Source organism: Nicotiana tomentosiformis, chromosome 4, assembly GCF_000390325.3.
Source record: "Nicotiana tomentosiformis chromosome 4, ASM39032v3, whole genome shotgun sequence".
In the NCBI taxonomy this organism is placed as follows: domain Eukaryota; kingdom Viridiplantae; phylum Streptophyta; class Magnoliopsida; order Solanales; family Solanaceae; genus Nicotiana; species Nicotiana tomentosiformis.
The window spans coordinates 29,950,866-29,962,854 of record NC_090815.1 but is presented as its reverse complement, the minus strand read 5'-3'; the positions used below and the strand labels follow the sequence as shown (position 1 = coordinate 29,962,854).

General features: G+C 35.3%; 1 long non-coding RNA gene across 1 annotated transcript; it reads left to right on the top strand.

The window, feature by feature from the left end:
• Positions 1-829: 829 nt before the first annotated feature.
• On the top strand, positions 830-10,962 carry LOC138910619 (uncharacterized). Its single transcript, XR_011415750.1, has 2 exons — positions 830-1,008; positions 10,083-10,962. It is a non-coding gene; the product is annotated as an uncharacterized lncRNA (long non-coding RNA).
• The last annotated feature ends 1,027 nt before the right edge of the window (positions 10,963-11,989 follow it).

The following is an 11,989-nucleotide window of genomic DNA, read 5'->3' as shown; positions in this document are numbered from 1 at the left end:
ATATATACAAATAGGGCAGAGTTGATTGAAGTGTTGGTCAATCTTTTGAGGTTTAGTTGAAAATTCAATCATCTTATTTCAAAGGAGAGGTTTTCCTGTGGTTTGACTGATTTATTGTTATATATGGACTTCTCATAGTTTTCTTTTTCCTTTTAATTATGCTCTTTCTTGCTATTTTGTTTTCTTAAGTGTTGCCGTTTTCGGTATGACATAGGTGATCTCAAATTTACTTAGGACCAAGTTGCAGTAGGTTTGGATGCTCAAAATATTAAATTCATTAGAATTGTTAAAAGGACCTTTCTTTTGACCTTCCCTATAACTGTTAACATTCATTACAATCATAAACAATTCACATTTACTAATTTAATTGAGTTATTTCACATTTAACATTTGTTTTGTCAATAAAAATTATATAGGATGTTAAAATTCATTAAAAGTAGGTAAATCATGACAAGATGTTTGACATTATTTTCTTTTATTAAATTTAAATTTTAATATTTTAACTATTTCCTCAGGTGGGGATAGATAAGCTTCATGAATGCTTCAAACAAGTCACGCCTTGAGAGAGATTATGAAACAGTCACACATGTAACAGAAACATCAACATTAAAATATAATTTCTATTAAACTCTATGATGCTGACTTGAAATATTATGATGCATTATTCTTGCGTACCAACTTTCCTTTTGATGTTGAATAGTATTTTCAGAAAACTCAAATATAATATTGACGCATCAGACTGTTTTCCTTATTAGGAATTCATTTCCCGTTTTTACCCAAGTGATTGTCTTAGGCATTTGATGATGTATTCTCCTTTTAATAAGATGTTGAACTAAACAAATGATGGTCACACGGAACAGAGTGGAGATTATGCTGTTCAAAATGAGCAAGTTAAAAAGGTATAGACGAACAGTCGGATCTATTGGAGGTACATGTTTAACAGCTGCAACTCTGTTACTTGCTTCGGCCAAACAAGTAGCGTCCTTGCTAGAACTTGATACAATTGAGGTATACTTTTGAGCTTTACTCTTTGTGCCACAATATTGAGTAATTTGTCAATGAAAATGTTACATTACTTGATAAGTGTTTAAATCTAACTATATAACGTATAATACAAATAAAAATCACGGGTAAAGAAGGATATAGTATCTAGAGAGAATATGAATAAGGAAAAGATAATTTGTCACGACCCAATTTAGGATTATGACCGACACTTAGGAGCAAGTGCCCCCAAGTAAGACTCATCGATATTTTATAGAAAATCGGATAGAGTTTTCCCTGTTTTTGGACTATCCCAAAAACTTTCCTGTCTTATAAATAAGTAACAACCAATAATATTCACTTAAATCAGTCACAATCTTCATCAACTAACCACAAACGGGTTTTCACCAATATTACCAACCTCCTCAACATAATAAAACCAAAACCAACTCTAAAAATATGGAAAGAAAGTATAATACTAGTAACTAGTCCATATCAACAAATAAATACTCACGACACTAAAAGGATGACTAGGGAGCGACTCTAAGAGTTCAAAGAAAAGACCATAACAATAAATGAAATCTCCGCCCACGCGAATAAGTGCAAGAATCACCAAAAACTATAAATATGTGCACTCTAATTAACGAAATCCTCACATACGTCAATTATGGTCTCTGTAAAAAAATAATTAGTGGGGAATGAGTCGCTAGCTCAGTGAGTAATAACACTTAACTACAACCGTTTTTATGAGGACAAGTCAGAAAATATGCTCTATATATATATATATATATATATATATATATATATATATATATATATATATATATATATATATATATTAAACAGAAAATATCATAAGAATGCCCTTTCAAAAATAATAAACAATAATCAGTCTCATCATGTTTTTTATGTAATATAAATCAATTGACAATTCGGTAATAAGCTCGGTAAAATACTGTGTAATATCAATATTCATGTTTGGGAGGTTTCAATGAATGGATCATGTAATCGGTATAACTGTGGACTTCTTCGTAAGAAGTCAAATATAACGGTAGTCCCTACTCGAGGGAAATCGGTAACGGTATACTAGTTCTACCTTCCCACTAGCGAGAGCTATAACTGTACTCGGTAATTACAAAGTGCACCAGGTCTAACGAATCCGCCGGTAGTTACGGGATCCTTCAAAATCTACTCTCATTTATACTTGTCTCTGTAATCCATATATACTCATAGAAAAATATTTTAAAACAATATAGGGAATTTCGGTTCTTATCAAATCATGTAATTTCATTTCGATAACAGTAGATTCAAGTAACGGTAAAATATATTTAGTGACAACAAGAATATTTAAAACAACGGTAATCATGTCAAATAACTATTTCGGTATCATATCGAGTAAAATACTTGTCCCACATGCAACTCAAAATAATCGGTGATATATTCATATTAAAAATCATGTGTAAATCATGCAAGTTATGAAAAATACAAATTGCGGTAAGATTACTAACCATAGTACTCGTGCCGACTACCAAATGCTTCACCTCGAGCAATTCGTACAATTTCCTCCAATCAATCTATAATCATATTAACACTGATCTCGTGTTAATTGCCTCATTTAGGCTAAATCCATCATTAATTTAGAATACCCAATCCTCCAAGTTTTATATTTTATCATCAATTCGCCGAATTATATTTACCCAAACTATAAGTAATTTAAATTAGTCCAAAATCTTTAAAATAAAAAGGTATTTATATGGTTTATTCCCTGTACTGTTCAATTTCCTTAATCGTGTGCATAAATTAAAACTGAAATAACATTACTGTCCATAATATTCCTTCTTTTTTTCCAAGTGAATTTATCCTACAGTAACATTGACCAACTTTCAATTGCATAATTTGCCCAGAATAACTCTTATTGGTATTAAATTTCTTATACCTTGTGAAACCCTTCAAATATATGAACTAAGATAAAAAGAATTACCAGAAGAAAAGAACCCCAGATGAAAAATTCGAGTATTACCCGTAAGAACCAGTGCGTAAGTAAGATTTCTCAAGGTTTGGTTCCAGCCTATTTCTTCTTCTTTTTCTTCTTCTTCTTCTTCTTCTTCTTCTTTTTCTTTTGTTTCCTCCTCTATGGTTTTTGTTTTTTGGTTTCTTCTCTGTTGCTTAGCAGCAGCTTTGCTGCACCCATTTTCCACTTTTCCCCTTCTCACATTTCTCCTTCTAATGGGCTTTAGCCCAATCTCCTATTATTTTTTTTTAACTTTAGTTAAAGACTTATATGCCCTTATTAAAAAAATTAGGGTATTACATCCTCCCCACCTTATGAAATTTGGTCCCCGAATTTAACTCAAGTACGTACCTGTAGACTGAAACAAATGGGGGTACTTCGCTTGCATATCTTTTTCTACTTCCCACGTAGCTTCTTCAACTGTATGATTTCGCCATAAGACTTTTTCGAACTCAATTTCTTTTGACCGTAGCTTTCTTACTTGCCTATCAACAATTGCAATCGATTCCTCCTCGTAAGACAACTTCTCATCAAGCGGTATAGCAGGTGCTTCAAGCATCTGAGATGAGTCTGATATATATTTCCTTAGCATTGAGACATGAAACACTAGATGAATAAAGGACAGCTCAGGAGGAAGTGCCAAACGATAAGCCACAACTCCCACTCGGTCTAGTATCTCATACGGTCCTATAAACCTGGGGCTTTACTTGCCTCTTTTCCCAAGCCGCATCACACCTTTCATAGGGGAGACTCGTAGGAACACTTTGTCCCCAATTATGAACGCTAAATCTCTTCTTCTCTTATCAGCATAAAACTTTTGTCTACTTTGAGCTGCAAGCAATCTCTGTATGATCAATTGGACCTTGTCTATAGCTTCTTGTACTAGGTCAGGTCCCTATAAGTTAGTCTCACCAGTTTCAAACCATCCGATAGGAGAACGACATCTTCTACCATACAATGCTTCGTACGGTGCCATTTGAATACTGGACCGGAAGCTATTGTTCTAAGCAAATTCAGCTAAAGGTAGATAAGCATCCCAACTACCTCCAAACTCAAGAATGCAAGCTCTCAACATATCCTTCAAGATCTGTATAGTACGTTCAGACTGCCCGTCTTTCTGTGGATAAAATGTAGTACTAAGATCTACTCGTGTACCCAATGCTTCTTGAAAATATTTCTAAAAGTGTGAGGTAAATTGTGATTCTCTATCAGAGATGATGGATATTGGAACTCCGTGAAGTCGGACAATTTTGTTCATAAATATTTGTGCATACCTCACTCCACCATATGTAGTCTTCACTGGCAAAAAATGTGCTGATTTCGTCAGTCGATCTACAATCACCCATACAGAGTTATTACCTCTAAGGGTTCGTGGTAACCCAGTGACAAAATCCATAGTAATTCTTTCCCATTTCCACTCTGGAATCTCAATTTGTTGTAGCAGTCCTACGGGTCGCTGATGCTCAGCCTTGACCTGCTCACAAGTCAAACAACTAGAACAAAGTTAGCAACATCTTTCTTCATACCTTCCCATCAATAGAATTGCTTTAGGTCATGATACATTTTTGTTGATCCAGGATGTATAGTGTATTTAGAGTTGTGGGCTTCTTCAAGAATAACATGTCTCAACCCATCTACGTCTGCTACACATAGCTTGTCACCCATTTGAAGCACACCATCACTTTCAACACTCATATCCTTGCTTTTACCAGCTAAGGCCTCATCTCTGTATTTGCATAATCGCTCATCCTTATATTGGGTGGCCTTAATGCTCTCAACTAATGAAGACTTAGCTTGAGCACAAGCCAACAATGCCTCTGAATTTCTGACACTAAATCTGATACCTATATCTTGTAGTCTCTGAATATCTTTGGCCAAAAGTCTCTTTACAGGAGCTATATGTGCCAAACTCTCCATAGATTTTCTGCTCAATGCATCAGCCACCACATTAGCTTTTTCAGGATGATACAAAATAGAGCAGTGATAGTCTTTGAGTAGTTCCATCCACCGACGCTGCCGAAGATTCAGATCTCTCTGCTGAAAGATATACTTCAGACTTTTATGGTCAGTATAAATCTCACAAGTTTCCCCATATAGGTAATGCCTCCAAATTTTTAGAGAAAATACCACTGCATCCATCTCCAAATCATGTGTAGGATAGTTTTGCTCGTGCTTTTTCAATTGTCTCGAAGCATAAGCTATAACACGACCATTTTGCATGAGAACACATCCTAATCCCATCCTCGAGGCGTCACAGAATACTGTAAATCCTCCAGAACCTGATGGTAAGGCTAATATTGGTGCAGTTGTCAAACATATTTTGAGTTTTTGAAAGCTCTACTCACATTCCTCCGTCCACTGAAACTTTGTATTTTTCTGTGTTAGCTTGGTCAGTGGCGCTGCTATTCTGGAGAAATCCTGCATAAAATGCCTGTAATAGCCTGTTAAGCCTAAAAAGCTGCGAATCTCTGTAGAAGAAGTAGGCCTGGGCCATTTTTGCACAACTTCTGTCTTCTTAGGATCTACCATAATTCCATCTTTGGATACAACATGCCCCAGAAATGCTACCGAGTCTAGCCAAAATTCACACTTCGAGAACTTAGCATAAAGCCGATGCTCTCGCAATGTCTACAACACAATCCTGAGATGCTTCTCGTGTTTCCTTGGCTACGAGAATATATCAGGATATCATCAATAAATACTATTACAAATCTATCCAGAAATGACTTGAACACCGTATTTATTAAATCCATGAATGCAACTGGAGCATTAGTAAGTCCGAAAGGCATCACAAGAAACTCATAGTGCCCGTATCGAGTTCTGAAAGCAGTCTTAGAAATATCTCCATCTTTGATTCTAAGTTGATGATAACCAGAATGGAGGTCAATCTTTGAAAAGTGGGCAGCTCCTTGTAACTAATCAAACATGTCATCTATACGAGGCAAAGGATATTTATTGCATATTGTTATCTTGTTCAACTGCATGTAGTCAATGCACATTCTCAGGGATCCGTCTTTCTTCTTTACGAACAGTACTGGTGCACCCCATGGAGATATACTCGGTCTGATAAAACCCTTATCTAACAAATCCTGCAGTTATTGTTTTAGCTCCTTCAACTCTGCTGGTGCCAACCGATATGGAGGTATTGATATGGGATGTGTGTCAGGTGGTAAATCAATACCAAAATCTATTTCTCGTACAGGAGGCAATCCCGGTAATTCCTAGGAAATACATTAGAAAATTCTCTCACTACTGGTACATTTTCTATACTAATTGTTTCCTTTCTTGTGTCATTTACAATAGCTATGAGACCCAAGCAACCTTTCTTCAGCAGTCGTTGAGCCTTCATAAAAGATACAAATTTGCAATTCTCTGTAACCTGACCCACTTTTAGAACAAAACTGGGTTCGTTTGGTATCTCAAACTTGACTATCTTTGCATGACAATCGACGATAGCTTAGCAGGAAGATAACCAATTCATTCCCATCAGCATGTCAAAGTCAATCATATCAAGTACAATAAGGTCGGCTAGAGTATCTCTACCCTCAACCCGAATCTGACAAGAACAATACACGTATTCAGCTAATAGAGACTCTCCAACAGGAGTAGCAACTAGAAAAGTGTCATTCAATAGCTCAGGCTGTCTACTAAACCTCAAAGCAAAGTACGAGGACACATAGGAGTGAGTAGATCCCGGATCAATCAACGCAAGTGTATCAAATTAACAGACAGAAAGAATGCATGTAACCACAGCATTCGAGGCCTGAGCATCCTGTCTAGTAAATGCAAAAACTCTTGCCTGACCTCTACCAACATTACCTTGTCCTTGATTCACAGTAGCACAATCTTCAGCACCTCGACCTCTATTTCTTGTACCTATAGCACCTGAAGTATTACGAGTAGTCTGAGTAGGTGCAACTGACTGAATAGAAGCATGGTTGAAATTTCTTGGAGGCTGAGGGCAATCCCTCAAGTGATGTCCCAGCTGGCCACACCGAAAGCACTCTCCAGTTAGAACACGACATTGGCCCAAATGTGATCTACCACAAGTCTGGAAGACTGGAGTAGTGGCATATATCTGCCCATAATTATGATGTCCAGAAGATGATGGTCCCCTATTACCCTGTTTGTAATGTGGTCTGTATGTGGACTGTGAAGACAAGTGTGTCCCTGTCTGAGAACCCTGTTGTTGTTGTCCTTGATTTCATGCTCTTCGATTTTCACTAAAACCGCCACTGAAAGACCCTCCTGTCTTGGCCTTCTTACGTACGCCACTAGCTGCACGCTCCTCACGTCCCTTGGTTTCAATCTTTCTAGCAAGGTTGACTGCATCAGAGTAGGATAAAGTTTTCATCTGTGGGGCTACTGCAGTGTATAGGCGACCAACCAATCCATCAACAAACCTCTGAACTCGAGATTCTTCGGTAGGCACTAAGAGGCATATCTAGCCAGCTTACAAAATTTGGTGTTATATGTTGACACATCCATATCCGGAGTCTGAACCAATCTCTCAAAGTCTCTAGGATATTTTTGCATCAAGCTGTCCGGAAGAAAATGATTCATGAACAATTTAGTGAATTCGTCCCATGTCAGTGGTGTTGCTCCTGCTGGCCTTCCTAGAAATAAGGTTTCATATCATGTATTGGCCATATCCTCTAGTTTGTATGCTGCGAGCTCTACGGCTCTCTCACTAGAACATCCTAGAGCACGTAATGCCTTGAGTGTCCCATCCAAGAAACTTTGAGGATCTGCTGAATTATCAGAACCTGTGAATTTTGGTAATTTCAATTTCAAGAACTCTTGTAGGGATACTTCCTTATTCTCGAAAGTCTGAGTCTGTGCAGGTGCTTGTGTCTGTAAAGTAGCCTGAGGAGCTGAACTTTCACCCTGAGTAGGTACCAACGCCTCTAACACATTTAATAACCTTGCCATTGCGTCTGCAGGTAAGGCAACAGTAGGCACAACAGTTGGAACTGGTGGTGAAGCGTCCTGAACTCCCTGCCCTTGCACTTGATCTGGCATAGTAGCTTGGGGTTGACCCATGTTCCCAACTTCAGGTTGAGGGGCAGCCTGTCTTCTAGATTGATGAACTCCAACTTGACCACCACCCCGGGTAGCACCATGTCCAGCACTACGTCCAGCAGATGAGGGTATGAGTATCCTAGCCATCTGCGAAAGAAATATTTCAAAGTCAATCTCAAGTTATCTCAACGTACGATCAAAGAATGAAAGAAGGGAAAACATTCCTAGATGTTCAATAGCCTCAAGATCATAAGTATGTGCGCCTACATACCCATGAACAAGACTCTATTAAACATTACTCTATAACTCGGGACTTAAAGTCTAAGCTCTGATACCAACTTTGTCACGACCCAATTTAGGATCATGACCGGCACTTAGGAGCAAGTGCCCCCAAGTAAGCTTCATCGGTATTTTACAGAAAATCGGATAGAGTTTTCCCTGTTTTTGGACTAACCCAAAAACTTTCATGTCTCATAAACAAGTAACAACCAACCAATATTCACCTAAATCAGTCACAATCTTCATCAACTAACCACAAATGGGTTTTCACCAATATTACCAACCTCCTCAACATAATAAAACCAAAACCAACTCTAAAAATACGGAAAGAAAGTATAATACTAGTAACTAGTCCATATCAATAAATAAATACTCACGACACTAAAAGGATGACTATGGAGAGACTCTAAGAGTTCAAAGAAAAGACCATAACAATAAATAAAATCTCCGCCCACGCGAATAAGTGCGAGGCTCACCAAAAACTATCAACATGTGCGCTCTAATTAACGAAATCCTCGCTTGCGTCTACTGCTGTGTCTGTAAAAAAAATAATTAGCAGGGAATGAGTCGCTAGCTCAGTGAGTAACAACACTTAACCACAATCGTTTTTATTGGGACAAGTCAGAAAACATGTTATATATATATATTATACAGAAAATATCATAAGAATGCCCTCTCTGTAATCCGTATATACTCATAGAAAAATATTTTAATACAATATAGGGCATTTCGGTTCTTATCAAATCATGTAATTTTATTTCGATAACAGTAAATTCAAGTAACGGTAAAACATATTTAGTGACAACAAGAATATTTAAAACAACGGTAATTATGTCAAATAACTATTTCGGTATCATATCGAGTAAAAGATTTGTTCCACATGCAACTCAAAATAATCGGTGACATATTCATATTAAAAATCATGTGTAAATCATACAAGTTATAAAAAACACAAATTGCGGTAAGATTACGACTCACAGTACTCGTGCCGAATACCAAATGCTTCACCTCGAGCAATTCATATAACTTCCTCCAATCAATCTATAATCATATCAACACCGATCTCGTGTTAATTGCCTCATTTATGCTAAATCCATCATTAATTTAGAATACCCAATCCTCCGAGTTTTATATTTTATCATCAATTCGCTGAATTATATTTACCCATGCTATGAGTAATTTAAATTAGTCCAAAATCTTTTAAATAAAAAGGTATTTATATGGTTTATTCCCTGTACTGTTCAATTTCCTTAATCGTGTGCATAAATTAAAACTGCATTACTGTCCATAATATTCCTTCTTTTTTTCTAAGTGAATTTATCCTACAGTAACATTGACCAACTTCCAATTGCATAATTTGCCCAGAATAACTCTTATTGGTATTAAATTTCTTATACCTTGTGAAACCCTTCAAATATATGAACTGAGATAAAAAGAATTACCAGAAGAAAAGAACCCAAATGAAAAATTTGAGTATTACCCGTAAGATCTAGTGCGTAATTAAGATTTCTCAAGGTTTGGTTCTAGCTTCTTTCTTCTTCTTCTTCTCGTTCTTCTTCATTTCTTCTGTTTCCTCTATGTTTTTTTTTTTTTTTTGGTTTCTTCTCTTTTGTTTAGCAGCAGCTTTGCTGCATCCCTTTTCCCCTTTTCACTTTTCTCCTTCTAATGGACTTTAGCCCATTCTCCTATTATTTCTTTTTTTTTTAAACTTTAGTTAAAGATTTATATGCCCTTATTAATAAAATATAGGGTATTACATAATTGTACCTGATTTATTTTTCCTATAAAGGTATCAGTAACTTGATTGATAATTATAAACTTTGCACAATGTATAACCAAGCATTTGCACAACTTGGAGGGAATTACTATTAGCCGTAAAAACTTCTTCTTGAAGGAAACCTTTGCTTGATGCCAAATCTGAAATTTTGTGGTACTTAAGAGGAGCATTAAGATGTTTTTCTTTATCTTTGGAATAAATTTGTAGTGAGCAGAAGGTGCTTTTGGTCTAAAGTTGGATGAGAAAATAGTTTTTTGCTCAATAAGTATATCTTTGTACTCTAATAAAGATTAGATATACCAGTTGTGAATTTCAGAGATTGCGGCATACATTTTGTCAATCAAATGGTTCGAGGCATCATTTGTTTTGATTTTTTTGAGGATTATATTCAGGTCTCTGCTTATGCCAAAATGATTTTGTGAATTGGAACAAAATTGACATTTTTAAAATATCATTTCGCGCACTATTACCTTTTTCTTTTATAATCTGAAGTGATCATTTTTAAATAGGAAAGGGGAAGGATTGGAACGTTTGACGAGTGATTTTATGGTGTTTAAAGGTATACAAACAAGAAAGAATACCAGAACACCAGCAACACTAAAAAAAGAAGAGTGACAAGATGGCCTTTGATTTTCCAAGCTACCTTGATAGCCTATGCACCCTCTTAACCAACTCCATGTAATTCCTACTTTAGTAGTATTAGAATATTTTTACTGCTTCTACCATTCTTGAAAGCTTAAATTTAGCTTATTTTGACAACATTCTTTTGAGAGCAATACCTAAAGATACCATGAAAGGGGGACTGTCTTCTTAAAAAAAAATATATTTAAACTTTTTGTGTAAATGAAATTGATTTCTTTTTTTCATGATAAATGGTGGAAAATTATATGTATGTCTGATCTGATGATGTCTGTAATGTGTGTTTTTGCCTTGATTATTTGGTATTGGTCATATTTTGCATCTTGAAATTAATATAATATCACAAAATTATGGAACTATAGAAATACAAAAATAACTGAACTTTGTGTTGAACTTCAATTAAAAATTGTAGAAGTGATTATATTTTCTCTCACTTTTCTTTAATACCTTATTTTGGAAATTTAACAATACTCCAAATACAAAAGTATATAAAAAGAATGAAATTGAAGGATAATATAAAGATATTATAGAAACATAAAACATAACCTTGCGTTGAATAATTTATTATTTATTACTTTTGAAATTATATAATGAAATTTTTACTATAACACATAGAAGAACTATTTGTTGCGTTGAATTTAAAATTTTTATTATATATAATATATCTGTGTAGATCTTTTGTTTTTAAAATTGAGTTGTTTAATAGACAGATATTGATGGTATAATTTTGTGATATGACGTAGGATATCATCAAAATATCGTAAATAGCACAAGGAGGTACCGAGGTCAATAGTTAATGTTCATTCAAGCACATTATCTTAATATATTATCCAATTTTATTCTCATCAAGAAAAGAAGATCTAGCCCTTCGATGTGTATAAAATTAGAGAAAGCGAGTCTTGAAAATTTTAAAAGGGAGCAATCAAAAATTTAATTAGATAAAAAAACGTTAATTATAAAAATTTTAACAATAAATTTTCATCCATACTTTTTTTTAGATTAGCACGAAGCGCGGCAAATTGACTAGTAATTAAAAAAACCGCCAACTATTTTAGCAAACTTTTCTTGAAGGGGTAGCCTTCTGCTTAACAACTAACTTTTCATATAAAAATTCAACCCAAATTCAGTAATTTTATAACCTGAAAGTTCAAGGGAAAGAATTCATTTTCATAGATTTTAATCTAATATTTATGGCAGAATGGCCTAGTAGACCCCTAAGCTTGTTCCGATTTGATATCCCGATCCTTCTACTTAACTTATTTTTATCCAAACTCTTTTAC